This window comes from Anomaloglossus baeobatrachus, chromosome 8 (assembly GCF_048569485.1).
Source record: "Anomaloglossus baeobatrachus isolate aAnoBae1 chromosome 8, aAnoBae1.hap1, whole genome shotgun sequence".
Taxonomy (NCBI): Eukaryota; Metazoa; Chordata; class Amphibia; order Anura; family Aromobatidae; genus Anomaloglossus; species Anomaloglossus baeobatrachus.
The window spans coordinates 73,940,844-73,958,926 of NC_134360.1; the positions used below are offsets into that span (position 1 = coordinate 73,940,844).

Genomic DNA, 18,083 nt, shown 5'->3' on the forward strand with positions numbered 1-18,083 from the left:
GACATTAACCCCTTATTACCCCGATTACCACCGCACCAGGGAAATCAGGAAGAGCTGTGTAAAGTGCCGGCATTGTTGTATCTAATGGTTGCAGCAATTCTGGGTGGCTGCAGGCTGCTATTTTTAGGCTGGGGGGCTCAATAAGCACATGCCTTCCCAGCTTGAGAATACCAGCCCCTAACTGTCAGGCTTTATCATGGCTGGGTATTAAAATTGGAAGGACCACACGCTGGTTTTTATTAATTATTTAAATAATTAACAAAAAAACAAAACAAAAACTGCATATGGTTCCTCTTATTTTGAGACACAACCAAGATAAGCACATGGCTGGGAACTGCAGCCTGTAGCCGTATGCTTTATCTGTGCTGGTTATCATAATATGAGGGGACCCTACTCCAATTTTTTTTATTTATTTTTACTTTAATCTAGTGACGAGCAGACAGCGCCCATGATTGGTTGCAGTCAGATGGTGTCACACAGGCTGGGGGCACGTCTGACTGCAACAAATCAGACGTGAGGATGGCCGGTGGGTAGGGAAAGCCGTGCACATTGATCAGCAATAATGAGCGGCTGCGGGATCAGTTACAGCTGCGCCGGAGACTTGGTAAGTATAGCGCGCTTGCTTCATTCATAGTTTCTTTTTTTTTTTTATTTCCTGAGTTGCCGGTCCCGGATCATTAGTCGTAACTCCCTGAGAATTCTGGGCCCGGGTCCAGTACGTTGGAAACCGTGCGGATCTAGACTTTTACAGTTCAGGTCCGCCCATCACTACTTACCAACCAAATTTGATGAAGTTTCATTGTATTGCTCATTATGTATCTTCTGGATTGACTGGCCATAGTATTTTCCAAGTTAAATTTACTGCTGGGCAACTGGATATTATGACACCTACTGATTTTATAGCGGATCTTGATAATATATTTTATCGTGTTTGACATGTTTAAAATCAGAGTGTAAAATCCAGAAACTCATTCGTTTTGGCTTAAACATGTAGACCTTGTTTTTGTCAATCATTATAATGTCAACAATAATGGGCTGGAAGTTTGTGATTTACAAGTAACATTTCATCGAAGCATTCCTGAGCAATAGCTTTATGTTGACAAGCCCGGAGGACAGGCTTACCATTATCTCCAGCAGCATATCCTTCGGCTTAACAGTACATTTCTGGTGTCACATTTTAGTATGAGATTTTACAGAGCAGAGGGGTATGTTAAAAAAATGTTCATAGATATAGGAAAACTGGTGGCCTAGGGAGCGATTTCCCTCAACCACAAATAAACCTAACATGCATGTTTATTCGGTGTCGGAGGGAGAGAATAGACACTACCAGACAATTGCTTTATCGGTAAATACCGTATTTTTTGTTTTATAAGACGCACCACAAATTTAGAGAAGGAAAATAGGAAAAAATAATTTTTAATGATAACATGAGGGTCCGTCATCTAATCCTAGTGTGTATTAATCTTAATGCTCACCATGGGTGAGCGGCGGTGGTGGAGTGGCTCAGGAAGGTCACAGGAGGCAGGGTCAATGATGCTGCGGGCTCAGAGGAGGGGGTGTTGTGGATCAGGAGGGTCGGAAATACTGCGGGCTAAGGGGTGTCGCGGCGCCACTGATCTGCTGGTGGGTTGCGGGGGTGTCTCAGCGACGGGCACCATTGATCTGCCGGCAGACTGCGGGGGTGTCACTGGAGTGGAGCAACTCAGGAGGTTCACAGGACGCGTTTTCTCTTTGGCGGGTGCCATTGATATGACTGCGGGCTCCGTTGAATTGTCCGTGGTTGATAAGATGGACTTCAAGAAAATGGCTGCGGAGGTGGCTCTTGCATAGATAGGACTTCATGGCCATTTTCTTGAAGTCCATCTCGTCAACCACGGACGATTCATTGGAACCTGCAGTCAGATCAATGAACCCGCCGCTGAGACACCTTGTCCTGTGACTCTCCTGAGCCACTCTCTGTCTCCTCCGAGCCCTCAGTAGCACCGACCCTGCCTGCTATGACCCCGCTCCACAACTGCCGCCCCAGTACGCCATATCCAGATTTTAATACGCACCCCAATTTTACCTACAGTTTGGGGGGGGGAAATGTGTCTTATAATCTGGAAAATATGGTAATTGTTGCTGCCCAATACATAAACCAGTCATCCAGTCTCACCAACATTAAGATGATATGACTGACAAAATTAATCTGGGGCGGCCATATTATTGGTGCAACCTGTGCAGGTGCACAGGGGCCCAAGAGGTAGAGGGGACACCTAACTTACAAAACAGCAAGTCGCTTCTGTCACAAATACATAATTGGTTGGAAAGGGCTCATATAATGCTCTTGCACAAGGGCCCTTTTCTGTATGTGTCCACCACTAGATTAACCAGTGATAGTAGGCTTTTTCCATTGGTGTTTGGATCATCATATTCACACGTTGCCATGTGTCCCTGGCTGGTTACACTCTGTAAAATGCCTAAAAATATCATTTTCAAAATGTGTCATCCTTTTAGAATGTAGAGACCAAAACTGGACATTACATGATATGAAAGGTCTTTCCTACAAGGAGAGGTTAAGAGTTGGCTTTATTCCGGTTAGAAAAAAAAGATCCATTGACATGATTTATTCCTTCCAAAAACCTTAGAAAGAACTAGGAAACTAGCGCTGGCGTCCCTGCCTTCATCTCTCACCTCCTTGCAGGGACACACTTTCACTCACCTCTGCGGCCGGCTCTCACCACGCTGTCTGGCTTCCCCGCTGTCCTCCACGTGGGTGCCTCCTGCTTCCCCCCTACCGAGGCCTGTGCACACGGTACATGGTCACCGGGAGCACTCATAGGGTGTGCACTGCTGCCCTCCTCTTAAAGGTCCAGTGCATTGTTCCCAGGAAGTGCCTCTCAGCTTATCGCTGAGAGACACTGGGTATTTAAGGCACTCTGCCACTATGGAAGGTGCCTGATCAACGAGATTAGTTAGTGGTTTTGTACCCTTGCCAGCTAGTTGTCAGGTCCCCTTGTCTGCTAGTTGTTCCCTGCCAGTGTACTGTGTCCCCTGCCTGCCCCCTGTTCCCTTGTGGCTACCACTCATTCGCAGCTATGTTATCTGCCTCATGTGCTGAGGAGGACTTTGTCTTTTTAGTGACAGTGCCCGTCCACCTAGGCAGTGTCATCTGCCTCTTCTATCCCGGTGGACTCCGCCATACTAGTGACTTGGTCTGTTATCCCTGTCTGTACTATTTACCTCAGTGGTCCTGTAGCACTAGTGACTCTGCCCATCCATATTGGCTGCACTGTTAGCCTTAGCCATCCCGCTGTACCTGCTACACCAGTGACTCTGTCAGTCTGTACATGTTTCTGTCCTTGCCCAAGGGGTCAGCTGCCGTAGTCCCATTTCTTGCCCTCGGAGTGGCGTCTACCTCTTGGTGGATACTTAGTCAAGTCCCTCCCACTAAAGGATAAACCTGGGGGGTCCCCCTGTGTTCCAGTGAGTCCACTTTTGCTCTCTGCAGTACCATTTTTAGTGGTGAGCGTTACAGAAACATTCAATATGGGTAGAGGTTAAGCTATTCTGGCAACTAAACTAGGAAAGGGTTCTTTTTTAGTTAGAGCAGTCAGACTGTGGAATGCCTGACCGTAAGTAGTCATGGAAGCTAGTAGATCATCATTTGAAAAAGAGCTGGATGATTTTCTCATAATGATTGTATTCGGGTTTATCCATAATTTGGCAATAGATTAATTACAAAAGCTTGAACTACAGGAACCGTCTATTTTTAAACTCTGTAGCATTATAACTGAGCAGACATTGTAATTTCCCAGTTTTCCCCTATTATGCTGGATTTATACAGATATACTATATGTCTAGCATCAGGATAATTATTTTGATATAATACTCCACATTTACAAGAGTGAAAAATGTAGAAGGAATCCAGCACCGTTGATATGTAGGGAAGGCAGTGGAGATTCAATTAATAATAATCTTTATTTCCATCATTAAAAAAAACGTTAGAAATAAAGAATATTTTTTTTATTGAAACTCCACTGGCTTCCTGATATATCAACGGTGCTGGATTCTTTCTACATTTTTCAATGGCTTTGTGTTGCATAGGAACCGGCCTGGCTTTGGGATATTTCTCTTTTTTTTCATTACAAAGAGTATTTTGTATATCACATCACCAGTTTTCACAATGTGAAAAAAATCAACGCCCTCTAACAATTATTTAAAAAAAGACCTTTCACCATACTTCTCCTGTTGAACTTGACACAGGATGTAAGAGTGGAATAAAATGTTTTGTCTTGATTATATATACGGTACATATATATATATACTAGAATGTGGCCCGATTCTACACATCGGGTATTCTAGAATTTACGTATTGTGTAGTTCATGTATGATTTTTGTTATATATATATATATATATATATATATATAGATGTTGTTGTGTGTACTTACCAAGTGTTTGTGTAGGGCACTGTACATGTTCTGGGTGTGAGGGTGGGGGGTGAGAGCGGTGTTGTATGTGTGTTGCGTTGTTTGTGGAGCACTGTGTGTCTGTAGCGTTGTGTGTGTGTGTGTGTGTGTGTTGCGCGGTTTGTGTGGGTGTGGTGTGTTTTGGGGGGAGGTATGTTTTGTGCAATGTGTGTGTTGTGCGGTATGTGCGTATATTTATGTATGCCGCGGTGTTTGTGTGTTGGGTGTTGTGTGTGTGCAGCGTTGTCTGTGTGTGTGTGGGTGTCTGTGTAGGGCGGTGTTTGTGGTTCCCAGTGTGTGTGTGTGTGTTGTGCAGTGCACGCGTGTGTGTGTGTGTGTTGGGGGGAGGTGTGCACCTCCCATCGTGCTCCATCCGCCATACTGCGCACTCCCCATCGTGCTGCATCCCCCATGCTGCGCACTCCCAAACGTGCTCCATCCGCCATGCTGCGCACTCCCAAACGTGCTCCATCCGCCATGCTGCGCACTCCCAAACGTGCTCCATCCGCCATGCTACGCACTCCCCATCGTGCTCCATCCGCCATGCTGCGCACTCCCAAACGTGCTCCGTCCGCCATGCTGCACACTCCCATACATGCCCCATCCGCCATGCTGCGCACCCCCCATCGTGCTCCAGCCGCCATGCTGCGCACTCCCAAACATGCTCCATCCGCCATGCTGCGCACTCCCAAACGTGCTCCATCCGCCATGCTGCGCACTCCCAAACGTGCTTCATCCGCCATGCTGCGCACTCCCAAACGTGCTCCATCCGCCATGCTGCGCACTCCCAAACGTGCTCCATCCGCCATGCTGCGCACTCCCAAACGTGCTCCATCCGCCATGCTGCGCACTCCCCATCGTGCTCCATCCGCCATGCTGCGCACTCCCAAACGTGCTCCGTCCGCCATGCTGCACACTCCCAAACATGCTCCATCCGCCATGCTGCGCACCCCCCATCGTGCTCCATCCGCCATGCTGCGCACTCCCAAACGTGCTCCATCCACCATGCTGCGCACTCCCAAACGTGCTCCATCCGCCATGCTGCGCACTCCCAAACGTGCTCCATCCGCCATGCTGCGCACTCCCAAACGTGCTCCATCCGCCATGCTGCGCACTCCCAAACGTGCTCCATCCGCCATGCTGCGCACTCCCAAACGTGCTCCATCCGCCATGCTGCACACTCCCCAACGTGCTCCATCCGCCATGCTGCGCACTCCCCAACGTGGTCCATCCGCCATGCTGCGCACTCCCCAACGTGCTCCATCCGCCATGCTGCGCACTCCCAAACGTGGTCCATCCGCCATGCTGCGCACTCCCAAACGTGCTCCATCCGCCATGCTGCGCACTCCCAAACGTGCTCCATCCGCCATGCTGCGCACTCCCAAACGTGCTCCATCCCCCATGCTGCGCACTCCCAAACGTGGTCCATCCGCCATGCTGCGCACTCCCAAACGTGCTCCATCCCCCATGCTGCGCACTCCCCATCGTGCTCCATCCCCCATGCTGCACCAGCATCAGCCTCTCTGCCCGCAGCATCAGCCTCTCTTCTCCCAGCATCAGCCTTTTCTGTCCCTAGCATCAGCCTCTCTCCTCCCAGCCTACCCCAGCCTCAGCCTCCCCCAGCATCAGCCTCCCTTCTCTCAGCCTCCCCCTCCCAGCCTTCCCCAGGATCAGCCTCTCTCCTCCCAGCATCAGCCTCTCTCCTCCCAGCATTAGCCTCTCTCCTCCCAGCATCAGCCTCTCTCCTCCCAGCATCAGCCTCTCTCCTCCCAGCATCAGCCTCTCTCCTCCCAGCATCAGCCTCTCTCCTCCCAGCATCAGCCTCTCTCCTTCCAGCATCAGCCTTTTCTGTCCCCAGCATCAGCCTCTCCCCCCAGCCTACCCCAGCCTCAGCCTCCCCCAGCATCAGCCTCTCTTCTCTCAGCCTCCCCCTCCCAGCCTTCCCCAGGATCAGCCTCTCTCCTCCCAGCCTCCTCCAGCACGCCGTGCTCCTCTGCCGACACAGATCCGATCGCATACACTCACACACACCGGATCGCATACACTCACACACACCCGATCGCATACACTCACACACACCCGATCGCATACACTCACACACACCCGATCGCATACACTCACACACACCCGATCGCATACACTCACACACACCCGATCGCATACACTCACGCACACACACATTGACGATATTGCACATACGCGCTCACACTCACAACATCCGGAGATGCCACATGCTTCTAGCCATGTGATCCTCCAGCAGGTCCTGGAAGTTCACTGCACAGTATCGCCGCCGAGAAGCAAGCGATATCCCAGGATGTTGTGAGTGTGTGGATGCGATGTGATGTGTGTGTGAGGTGTGTGTGAGAGTGAGTGTGATCTGATTGTGTGTGTGTGTGTGTGTGTGTGTGCGTGTGTGTATGTTCCGCCGCTGCAGGACCTTGATGCGCTGGTAACTATGCTACCATGGTTACCAGCGTATCCCGTCCCCCGCTCGCATGGGAGCCCACACCAGCATATGGCGGCAACCCCAGCAATACGAGGGTATGTGTCGGCTGGGTTGGCGGTGTACGCTGATGTGGGCTCCCGGGGGTACAGTACTCACCTGGGAGTCGTGGCTCCATGTCGGTTCGGGGAATGCGTGCGGGGGGCGGGGCCAGAGCGAGCGTGCATTGCGTGAGGGGGGCTGGGCGTGGGCGAGTTGCCTGGGGGAGCGGCCAATCCGTGCGGGGGGGCGGGGCCATGGCGAGCCCAGCGGCCAATCAGCTTTGTGTCACCGTAAGGACACAATTTTGGAGCAAGACAGACAGACAGAATAAGGCAATTATATATATAGATAGATATATAGATATATATTTATTTTTTTATTTTTTATTTTTTTTATTGTGCTTCTATATTATGGGGAGTTTGGCAATCAAAGAATTTGGACTCTAATGAGCTAATAGTTGTTAAATGCAAGTGGGTGTTATCAGACAGCTTTCACTGGGGGCATGTACTTCTTTTCCCTGTATGATGCTGACCAATCATCAGCAGGCAGAAACACTCAGGAGAAAGAAGAACACACCCCCAGTGAAAGCTGTCTGATAAAACCCACTTGGATTTAACAAAATTAACTCATTAGCGTCTAAATATTTTAATTGCTAATATCCTTATAACATTGAATCAAAATTTAAAAACATAAACAATTTTGTTCCACGCTTACATCCTTAGCTGAGAGCAGATTTCTCAGTATGTGATACGTAATGATACAGCTCTGATCTCCTGGTCTAACCTCCTGCATGAGTCAGTGTGGGGGATGGGCAGGGCAGCTGGGTTTTGACATAATGATACAGCTCTGATCTCCTGGACTAACCTCCTGCATGAGTCAGCGTGGGGGAGGAGCCGGGCAGCTGGGTTTAGACATAATAATACAGCTCTGATCTCCTGGGCTAACCTCCTGCATGAGTCAGTGTGGGGGATGGGCAGGGCAGCTGGGTTTTGATATAATGATACAGCTCTGATCTCCTGGTCTAACCTCTTGCATGAGTCAGCGTGGGGGAGGAGCCGGGCAGCTGGGTTTAGACATAATGATACAGCTCTGATCTCCTGGTCTAACCTCCTGCATGAGTCAGTGTGGGGGAGGGGCAGGGCAGCTGGGTTTAGACATAATGATACAGCTCTGATCTCCTGGTCTAACCTCCTGCATGAGTCAGTGTGGGGGATGGGCAGGGCAGCTGGGTTTTGACATAATGATACAGCTCTGATCTCCTGGTCTAACCTCATGCAAGAGTCATTGTGGGGGATGGTCAGGGCAGCTGGGTTTTGACATAATGATACAGCTCTGATCTCCTGGTCTAACCTCTTGCATGAGTCAGCGTGGGGGAGGAGCCGGGCAGCTGGGTTTAGACATAATGATACAGCTCTGATCTCCTGGTCTAACCTCCTGCATGAGTCAGTGTGGGGGAGGGGCAGGACAGCTGGGTTTAGACATAATGATACAGCTCTGATCTCCTGGTCTAACCTCCTGCATGAGTCATTGTGGGGGAGGGGCAGGGCAGCTGGGTTTAGACATAATGATGCAGCTCTGATCTCCTGGTCTAACCTCCTGCATGAGTCAGTGTGGGGGAGGGGCAGGGCAGCTGGGTTTAGACATAATGATGCAGCTCTGATCTCCTGGTCTAACCTCCTGCATGAGTCAGTGTGGGGGAGGGGCAGGGCAGCTGGGTTTAGTTACATTGCAAACCCTTCTATCAGCTCTCCTCTTATAGTACTGACCCTCCGAACAGTGTCTGTCCTAAAATATGTCAGAATTACACTTATATCTGTTTTGCTCACATCAACTTGTACTTGTTCTGCAGAGAGACCAGATCTGGGTCTCATTACATCTCACACAGGAGTAGTCAAGAACAGGAATGTTTCTCCTGTGTGATATGTAATGACAGCCCTGATCTCACTGTTGGGCACAACAAATTTGGTTAAAGCTCCTTTTTGTATAGCAGGATCAGCAGTGTGTTGGCTCAATTCTGTTATGCTGGAGCCTGGTTTTTAGTCCAACCTGAGCCAACATCCACTCTTTGTACAAGTATTACTATTATCTGGGACACTACATGTTAATCGAGTAATGACCTAGTGGTCAGAGGGCTGAAGAGAAAGTGACAACTGTAGGGTTGATCACAAAGTATGAAGAGTGATGTTTGTCTATTACAGAGGTCTCAAACTCGGCTGGGTGTATGGGCCGCACAGAGGAAAAAAATAATTTGGGGGGCCGCATTCTTTGCAGGACAAAGTGACATTTTTATTGGTACCATATATAATATAATTTTATTTATTTTTTGCACACCTTTGGATTACTGATTTTGAACATTTTTCACTTGTTTATTATAGCAAACGTGCACATTACTTGTTTAAATATATTTATTTATTTTTTTACATTTTATTTCTTTCTTGTAACTAATAGTCTTACAATTAACACTATATAGAAATTTTGACCAACATCTTTTAGTAATGTTCCCCATATTGTTGTAACGTGCCCATCCTTGTCCCCTTGTAGTATTGTGCCCCATCCCAGTCCCCATCTTAAAGTAATGTTACCCATCCTTATCCCCATTCTATAGTAATGTCCCCAGCCTTGTCCCCATCTTATGGTAATGTGCCCATCCTGTACCAATGTGTTCATCCTTGTCTCCATCCTATGGTAATGTCCCCAATCTATAGTAATGTGTCCATCCTTGTCCCCCATCTTATAGTAATGTTCCCCATCCTTGTCCCCTTGTAGCAATGACCCCATCCTATAGTACTGTCCCATCCTATAGTAATGTCCCCATTCTATAGTAATGTGCCCTTCCTATAGTAATGTCCCCAGCCTTATCCCTATCCTATAGTAATGTTTCCCATCCTTGTCCCCTTGTAGTAATGTCCCTATCCTGTAGTATTGTGCCAATCCTAGTCCCCATCTATAGTAATGTCCCCAGTCTTGTCCCCATTCTATAGTAATGTCCCCAGCCTTGTCCCCATCCCATAGTAATGTGCGCACTTTGTCCCCATCCTGTAGTAATGGGTGGGGGGGCAGTGGCGGCGTCGGCAGCTGAAAGGGGGCAGTGGCTATAACTTACCGATCTCTCTCAGCTTCCACAGACGCCGGAGTGAAGCTGAGGGGAGCGGTCTCCAGTCCCAGATCCACAGTGATTGGAGAGATTGGTCACAAGGCCGGTCTCTCCAATCAGAGCTGGGGGCGGGTTGGTGAAACAGAGGTCACCCAGCTCCAGCCAATGATCGGTGTTACAGCTGCACTGATCATGGCTGGATTTCAATGTTTTTAGCCATTTTCAATAGTTGAAACATTACAGTGGCTGTGATTGGCTGAGCGGCGTTCGTCAGCCAATCACAGCCTCCGTAGGTTCGGGGAGGAGACACCACCCCTCCTGAGGTCAGGCAGAGGTCACCTTCTCCCTGAATCTAAGGTATTTGCAACGATCGCAGCCACCGGGGCCGCGATTTCGCCATGACGTAATGGGTACGTCATGGGTCCTTAAGTACCAGGGAGCCATGACATACCCAGTACGTCATAGGTCGCTAAGGGGTTAATGTGCCGTCCTTCACATACACACAAACACACACACACACAAAAAAAAACAACACACCATTCTTCTCACCTGTCCGCGTTCCCTCGGCTGCCTCATCTCTACTTCTTGCTGTCTGCTGTCTGCAGCCCCATGCCCCCGGTGACTATCGCGGCAGGTGCAGGGGCCACAGCCCCTGTCAGCGATTTATGTCAGATGATTGTATTGCTGGCGCGAGAGCGCAGCGCCGGCAATACATTCATCTGACATAAATCGCTGACAGTGGCTGTGGCTCCTGCACCTGCCTCTACAGTGAACAGTGGCACGGGCCTGGGGGCCGCAGGAAGCAGCCTGAGGGGCTGCATGCCCGCCCGCGGGCTGCGTGTTTGAGACCCTTGGTGTATTCCAACTCTTTTCGTTTTGCTCATTTTCAGCATAAAAACAAAAGAGGTAATGGTCCTGGCAAAGGAGAAAAGAGGAATGTTTTAATTTCATCTGAGAGTCATTACAAAATCTAATAAAAATCATTGAAGCATAAAATAATAAAGATCCGTCTATCAAACCCAGCATGAGGCATCCCAAAAAGAGTTTATGACCCGTCTAATCTAGAAGTCTGGACTGTAATGCTTGTCTGCAAAAACAAAAAGCTGCTATCAGAGTTTTTTTCCATCCTTATTTGATACTGATGAATATATAATAATAATAATATTTATTAATTTATATAGCGCTATTAATTCCACAGCGCTTTACATACATTGGTATATATATAAGTAGTATATTAAGAGGTTTACAGGATAGAAAGTTACACGCCCATGACAGAATTTATAAGATATGTTCTATATTTGCAAAATATAAATTAACTTGAAAAAGACTATCCATTAATTCTATCATGGTAGAATTGGATGTATCCTGGGGTACATAAACGTATGAACACAACTGTATAACCTGAGCCCAACTAAGATTGCGCATTCCATGCAAAATATTTACAAAATGATGCAGACCATTGCATACCCTCTAAGAAAGGAGATGGGTCACTTGCCTTTTTTCCAAACCTTGGAGCCAGTAAGCCAAGCCAGGGTCAGTGGTGTCCCTTTGCAAAGCTTTGGGTGATCCGGAGGCTGCGAGGGCGACCATACACATGAACAGGCAGTCGTAAAATGCATGGACTGATTGGTTTTGCCAGAGCAAGGATTTCTCTGTTATTGATTTTTCTCTCTGATTCATAGAGGGGCCCAAATAGGATCCTATTGATGATGTGCTCATAAGACAGCACCATTACAGGGCTTTATCCAGGACTATTTTATGTTTTTCTCATGTGGCCAAGAACTGACAGGCAGATTGTTGTTAAAGGGGTGGTTCACTACTTAGGTTTCTAGCCACATCAATATAACGTTCAGAAACAAGGCTTCTCTCAAATACCTTGTGTTGGCAATAGTGCCATTGCACGGTGCTATTGTGATCCATTCACCCCCATCACGTGATTTTTGAGCTACGTGACCTCTGAGATCCTATGATGTCATCAACGACATCAACGAGGCTGGCCCCAGTCTCCCTAAGTGACTGGGCTGTGAGCAGAGTTTCACCGCTCATCACAGCTCAGCATCTCGCGAGCTCTCCTTTGCTGCAGAGCGCCACAAGCAGGAGTGATGCTGGGCTGTGTCGAGCCAAGAAACTCCGCCAATAGCACAGTCAGTCACAGAGACTGGGGCTCGCCTTGGTCATGTCGGGTCAACTAGAAGTTGACATGACATGACCGGATCTCAGAGGTCACGGAGCCCCGCGGTCACACGATGGTGATGAGTGGACCACAATAGCACCGCTCACAGGCACTATTGCCAACACAAGGTATTTTTGAGAAGCCTTGTTTCTAAACATTATATTGATGTGGCTAGTAAAGCTAAGTAGTGAACCACCCCTTTAACTACCTGCATTTTTTGCCCCACGCCGGCCCAGAGGGATGACAGACTTCTCATGCTTTGTTGATGGGGTGCCAATACCGATGCTATGCTGACTGACAGCTGGCTCTCTACTCCATAACTGCGGTAAGCCTGCTTTCAATCAGCAGCATTTTCTCTTCCAGGCTGCTTTGTCATTGGGGTGTCACTGCCAACATCATTCTGATTGACAGCCGGCTTACCGCAGTTATACAGCAGGGAGCCAGTCAGCATGGCATCGGCAGTAGTGCCACGTCAACAGAGCAGAGCAGGAGAGAAGCAGCTGCTCAGTGGAAGTGACGTCACTGGAAGCCACAGAATCGCCGGTAGTGTCCATCTGTGACCGCTCTGAGCCGGCAAAGATTGGCGGAAGGTATAACAGGCAGGTAGTTAGCAACTACCTGCCTGTAGGTAAGAAAAAAATTAAATACCCCTGGATAACCCCTTTAATTTAAATTATCTGGACATTTCAAAGTTTCCTCTACAAGCGGACAACTCACTGACGTGTCTTGTCATCTCACATCTACTCCTGAGAAGATCTAACTGTGCTTGGTAAAAGCCTGTAGAGAAGCTTTACCCCATAAACACATTCACACCCAAGAAAAACGGCAAGAAAAACGCAACTCTGATAACACGAGATATTTAATGAGCTGCTCCCCAAAGACCATATCAAAGGGAAATCACTGATTGCACAAGCGATGGATGGTTTCTTTTTTTACCTTTTGAAGACTATTTTAGACACAACTTTTTGCAATCCATGTTCTCTGAAATAATAGATAACTGCAGGGTTTGAGCAGGGTCCGAACAGAACATCTCAAAACCAGTGACGTCCATTATCAATGATGAGAAGGAGGAGCAAAGTACAAGGTAAAAGAAGGTCAGATCTTAACATCTTAACGTTTCCAAAAATCTATATTCTAATACTGTAATTAATTCCAGAAAACAGACGGGTTCTCTTTTAAGTTTACTAGGTTATATTAAAATATATTTCTTTGATGTCTGCTCAAAAAAACACAACCACTAAAGTTCAGCCAGACCAGGCAGTGTTAAGAGCACTTTCCAAGCGCAGCCATTACAAGATACAGATGGCATTACCCTTGTTTTAAACCGAGAGATGGTATCATTGTAAAGATTAGGGAGTAATTGTGAGTTGTCCATTGTTTAGTAGCTGGAGAGGTGACGTCACAGCTACAGCGCACATCCCCACTGCTGGGTTCTGTGGCTTATGCCATCTATGTTGGCAGAGCTGCGGTGATTAGCTGCAGTGGTGATTTGCAATGTATTTGTGATATCACTGCTGAAGTCCGTTAACAAAAACTGAAGCAGTGGTGGAGTGCAGCGGTGTTTCTGGGAAGGGTGAGTGTCGGTGTGTATATTCCGCGTATGCATGTGACATGTACAAGTTATTAGAATAAATATAATAAATTCCCAGACAACCCCTTTAAGCTAGTAGTAGTACATTTTAGTAGAGCCGCCAAAGCTGAAATACTATAATCCTGTAAACATGTGTCTAATGAAAATCTGAGGACAATCAGTATCCTACGTTTACATATGAATGGGGTTGTAGACACTTCGTTCAGTTTTGGCACCTGTCACATGTGACAGACAGCCATGTGGTTTCTGGCAATAGAAGGTCACAGTGTTTGGCTGCGCAAAATGCTCCCTGACTTTCTGACTTTCCTGCTGTCAGTATTTATTGGTATATGTAGCTTTCCTGCTGGAGTCATCTCGTCCCCTTTAGGTCCCAGGTGAGACCTCCTTCCGTCCAGCAGCTGATGATTATCAGTACTCCCTTTGTGCTTAAATACTCCCATCTTCCCAGGACTGGTGCTGGTGATCTTATTCAGTGCATTCAGGCTCTGGATGTAAGCAAGTGGCTTGTACTCATCTGAAGTATTGTTGCTGTAACTTTGCTGAATTTCTACCTGAGTCATCTGTGGATAAGTAGTTCATGCACTTTCCCTGTGTGTCCCCCTTGTGTCCTCTATAGTGTTTAGTGGGGTTGATGAAGAGCTCATCCCATCTGTCCCCTATTTAGGGCCCAGCACTAGGGATCCTTTGGATCAGGATCCGGCTCGACGCATAGGTGCGGAACCTATCTAGGGTGGTGAAGGACCCCAGGGGCCAGCAGGAGATTTGGTAAGGGGTCTCCATCTCCCCCTTCCCTGGACACAGGGTTTCCCTTCCGCCGTTCACTTGGTACTTCCCCGTACCTAGCGTGAAATATATCATCTCATATAGAAATGCCACATGTTCAACACTGAATAAATAGGTGAAATTCAAAATATTGCAGTGGTGTTTTTGACCCACATATTAGGCATTATTACAGCTTGGGAGCAAATTTTAGTTTGACGCCCCTCCTTTTTAAAGTATCACATAGAGATATTCATATATGCTGACATACAGGTACACCGATATGATTCAGCAGACCTGGCACTGCTGTTAGTATCAACTTTTCCTCGCTGACATACAAAGCGAGTTTGCTGCCAAAATGCTATGTATTTCTGTTAATAAACCTCTGTTTTGCCTGCTTTATACCCTGGCAACCTCCACACCCAGCACCTGATTCACCGGCCATGCCACTGAACAAGGTGCCAGTACACTTTAATTATATCTGAGTATAGGTATAATACATAAAAACCCAGGTGTCTATGGTAAAACCCTGTGTTTTTTGTAACAGGGTAAATCAAAAATTCCCCCAAACCTCATTAAAGGGGTTCTCCACTACTAGGACAACCCATTTGATTACACATTTACCAGGTAAAATAAAAAAGCCTTTACTCACCTCCGGTGGTGGTTCGTTTCCAGCGGCACTGGGGATCAAGTTTGGTTGTGAACCAAGTCCAATCAGCCCCAGCTTCCTTTTCGCCACTTCGGACAAATGAGATAATCAACAGGAAGTGGCTGCCACTCACTTCCTGTTGATTGCTCCTGTGTCTGAAGGCGGGGAGACAGAAGCCGGTGCTGATTGGACTTGGCTCTCATGTGACGTCACAACCAAACATGAGCCACAGTGCCGCTGGAAACTCACCACCACCAGAGATGAGTAAAGGCTTTTTTATTTTTCCTGGGGGAAATGTGGAATCAGAAGGGGTTGTTCTAGTAGTGGAGAACCCCTTTAAGATATTAAGCCCTGAGAGGAGCCATCTTTTTGTCTATGTGGGCTGTTTTAATCCTCCCATACACAGACTAAACTTGGCCAAATCCGTATGTATGGGGATCCCGGACAGATGATTAAGGATCGGGCATGTCCGATTTTGGACTGTCAGTAATTATGTTCTTCCTGTCACCAGAGATTTCTGACAGTGGTGCTCTCTTAGAAAAATAGGAGTGTTTGGAGGAGACGGCAGATGGCTGTTGACCGGACAATAGTTTGTCTGATCATTTGGCGGCAGCTCTCTTGATGGCGTGGGACTCTAGCCTTCCGTTATGTAAGATTTGGTGGCTAGCTGGAGGTTATCTTCACTGTGACCTGTGAGGTAGAACAATTGGTGCCATAAACAAAGGGCAGGACAATAGTAGAATATACCGAGTGGATTTATATGCGCCCTTAAAGAGTAAAAGGATAATAATCAGATTTTGACATCCGGTATGTAATATACGGAGATACAGTTAGTAATAGTAGTTTATTTTTATCAATTAAGAAAATGCAAAGCAAAAGAACAAAATAGAAATCTAAATCAAATCAATATTTGGTGTGATCATACTTTTTCCATCAAAGCTGGTACACGTGCATGGGTTGTTTTTTTTAAGGAATTTGACAGGGAGGTTGTTCCAAACATCTTGGAGAATGAACCCCAGATGTTCTGTGTATGAGGCTGGTCCAAAATCTTCTGTCTTCATGTAATCCTTCACAGACTGGCTGATGTGAGATCTGGGCTCTGCGGGGGCCGGATCATCACTTCCAGGACTCCTTGTTCTTCTTTACACTGTAGATAGTTCTTGGCTCTATGTTTGGGTTCATTCTTCCTGCAGAATAAATTTGGAGCCAATCAGATGCCCCCCAGGTGGTAGTATATGATGCTATACGTTTTGCAGATGAGATATTGCTTGTTCTAATGGGATGAAGTTGCAGCTCCCTTCCCAGATGTGGATGAGTACAAGGAGCTGTTCATGGACCCAGTCTGCAGCTCCCGAGAATGCCAACATTCCTGAGAACTCGACCTTAGGCTCTGTTCACACCTGCGTCAGCCAACTCTGCTTCATTCTAACATGAGAGAAACCATGCAGAGGACAGATGTGGTACATAATGGATGGAAGTGGAATATAATGGGTCCTGTTCCTGTTATGGTACTTGTGTTTTTTCCCGATACAATGATTATGGAACTTAAAGGATTATTCCCATCTCCAAGATCCTATCCTAATATGGAGTAGGTGTTATAATAATAGCAAATATCTCCAATTAGAAATGTAGTATAGTTCTCCTGATATAGCCATGTCTCTTACCTCATGTGCAGGGCATTGCAGCTCAGGTATTTGATTTCATGCTATGATCGATATTGTTAAACTTGGTGAAAAATACCTATAAAAGAGGAAGATTACACTGGATAGCTTATGCTGAATATTGAGGGCCGAGATATCCTCGGACCATTGTGCCTGTGTTCAGGGGAGTGTGTCACTGAAGAATAGCCCATATTACAGGGTGTAACTAAGAACCAGTGTCAGGACATTATATAACAGTGTCTTGTAGCCACATTATACTATACTTACATTTATAGCCAATGCATTCATGTTTTTGGTATACTTTTTAGTAAACATCCACATATATATATTTTTATATGGCACATTATAGGAATTCTAAGCATCTCACTGGGTACTCACTGTGCAGCATGTCAGAAGATAAAACATTAGAAATGTGAGGTCATACAAGGGTACATATTACAGTTTTAGGGTTCAAATGTGTCTTCTCTACTTTGGCAAAAAATGCAGGTTTACAAGGAGAATTACTGCAAAATTGCATTGCAAAAAGTGAAAGCGTTAACCTAAAGTGACATGCTATGCATTTCTAATATCATTTGCAGGCCTGCTCCGCATTTTCCCTTCATCGCATGCTTGACATTTTGTAAAATCTCATCCAGATTGCTGGAACATACAAGGGGTGAAAAATGATTTGATATTCATTCCATGCTTACTAAATCTGAGCTCACCCAGCACACTTCATAGATTTTTTTGTTTATGGGTAAAATGGTTGTCACCAATGATCTTTTTATGCCACCTTTAGGTATGTGGGGTTATACTGGGGTCTTTACGAGTGATGAGCGGGCACTACCATGCTCGGGTGCTCAGTACTGGTAGCTAGTGATGAGCGGGCACCACCATGCTCGGGTGCTCGGTATTCAGAACTAGTGACGAGTGAGCAATACCATGCTCAGGTGCTCGTAACTAGTGATGTGCGAGCACTATCATGCTTGGTACTCGTAACAAGCAGTTTGACACTCGGATGGGCTCAACTTGAGTACCAAGTATAGTGGAAGTCAATGGGGGACTCTGGCATTTTTCCAGGAACCTTTCTGAAAAAAAGCTAACGTCCCCTATTCACTTCCACTATGCTCGGTACTTGAGTGGAGCCCGTCCAACTGCTCGTTACAAGTATCTGAGTATGGTAGTGCTCGCTCATCACTAACCATTACAAGTACCAAGCACCCGAGCATGGTAGTGCCCGCTC

The 18,083-nt window shown here is 46.9% G+C and overlaps 1 protein-coding gene across 2 annotated transcripts in view; it reads left to right on the forward strand.

Moving 5' to 3' along the window:
- LOC142249854 (centromere protein P-like) overlaps positions 1-18,083 on the forward strand; it is a 389,082-nt gene that overhangs the window by 355,087 nt on the left and 15,912 nt on the right. The window lies entirely within an intron of this gene.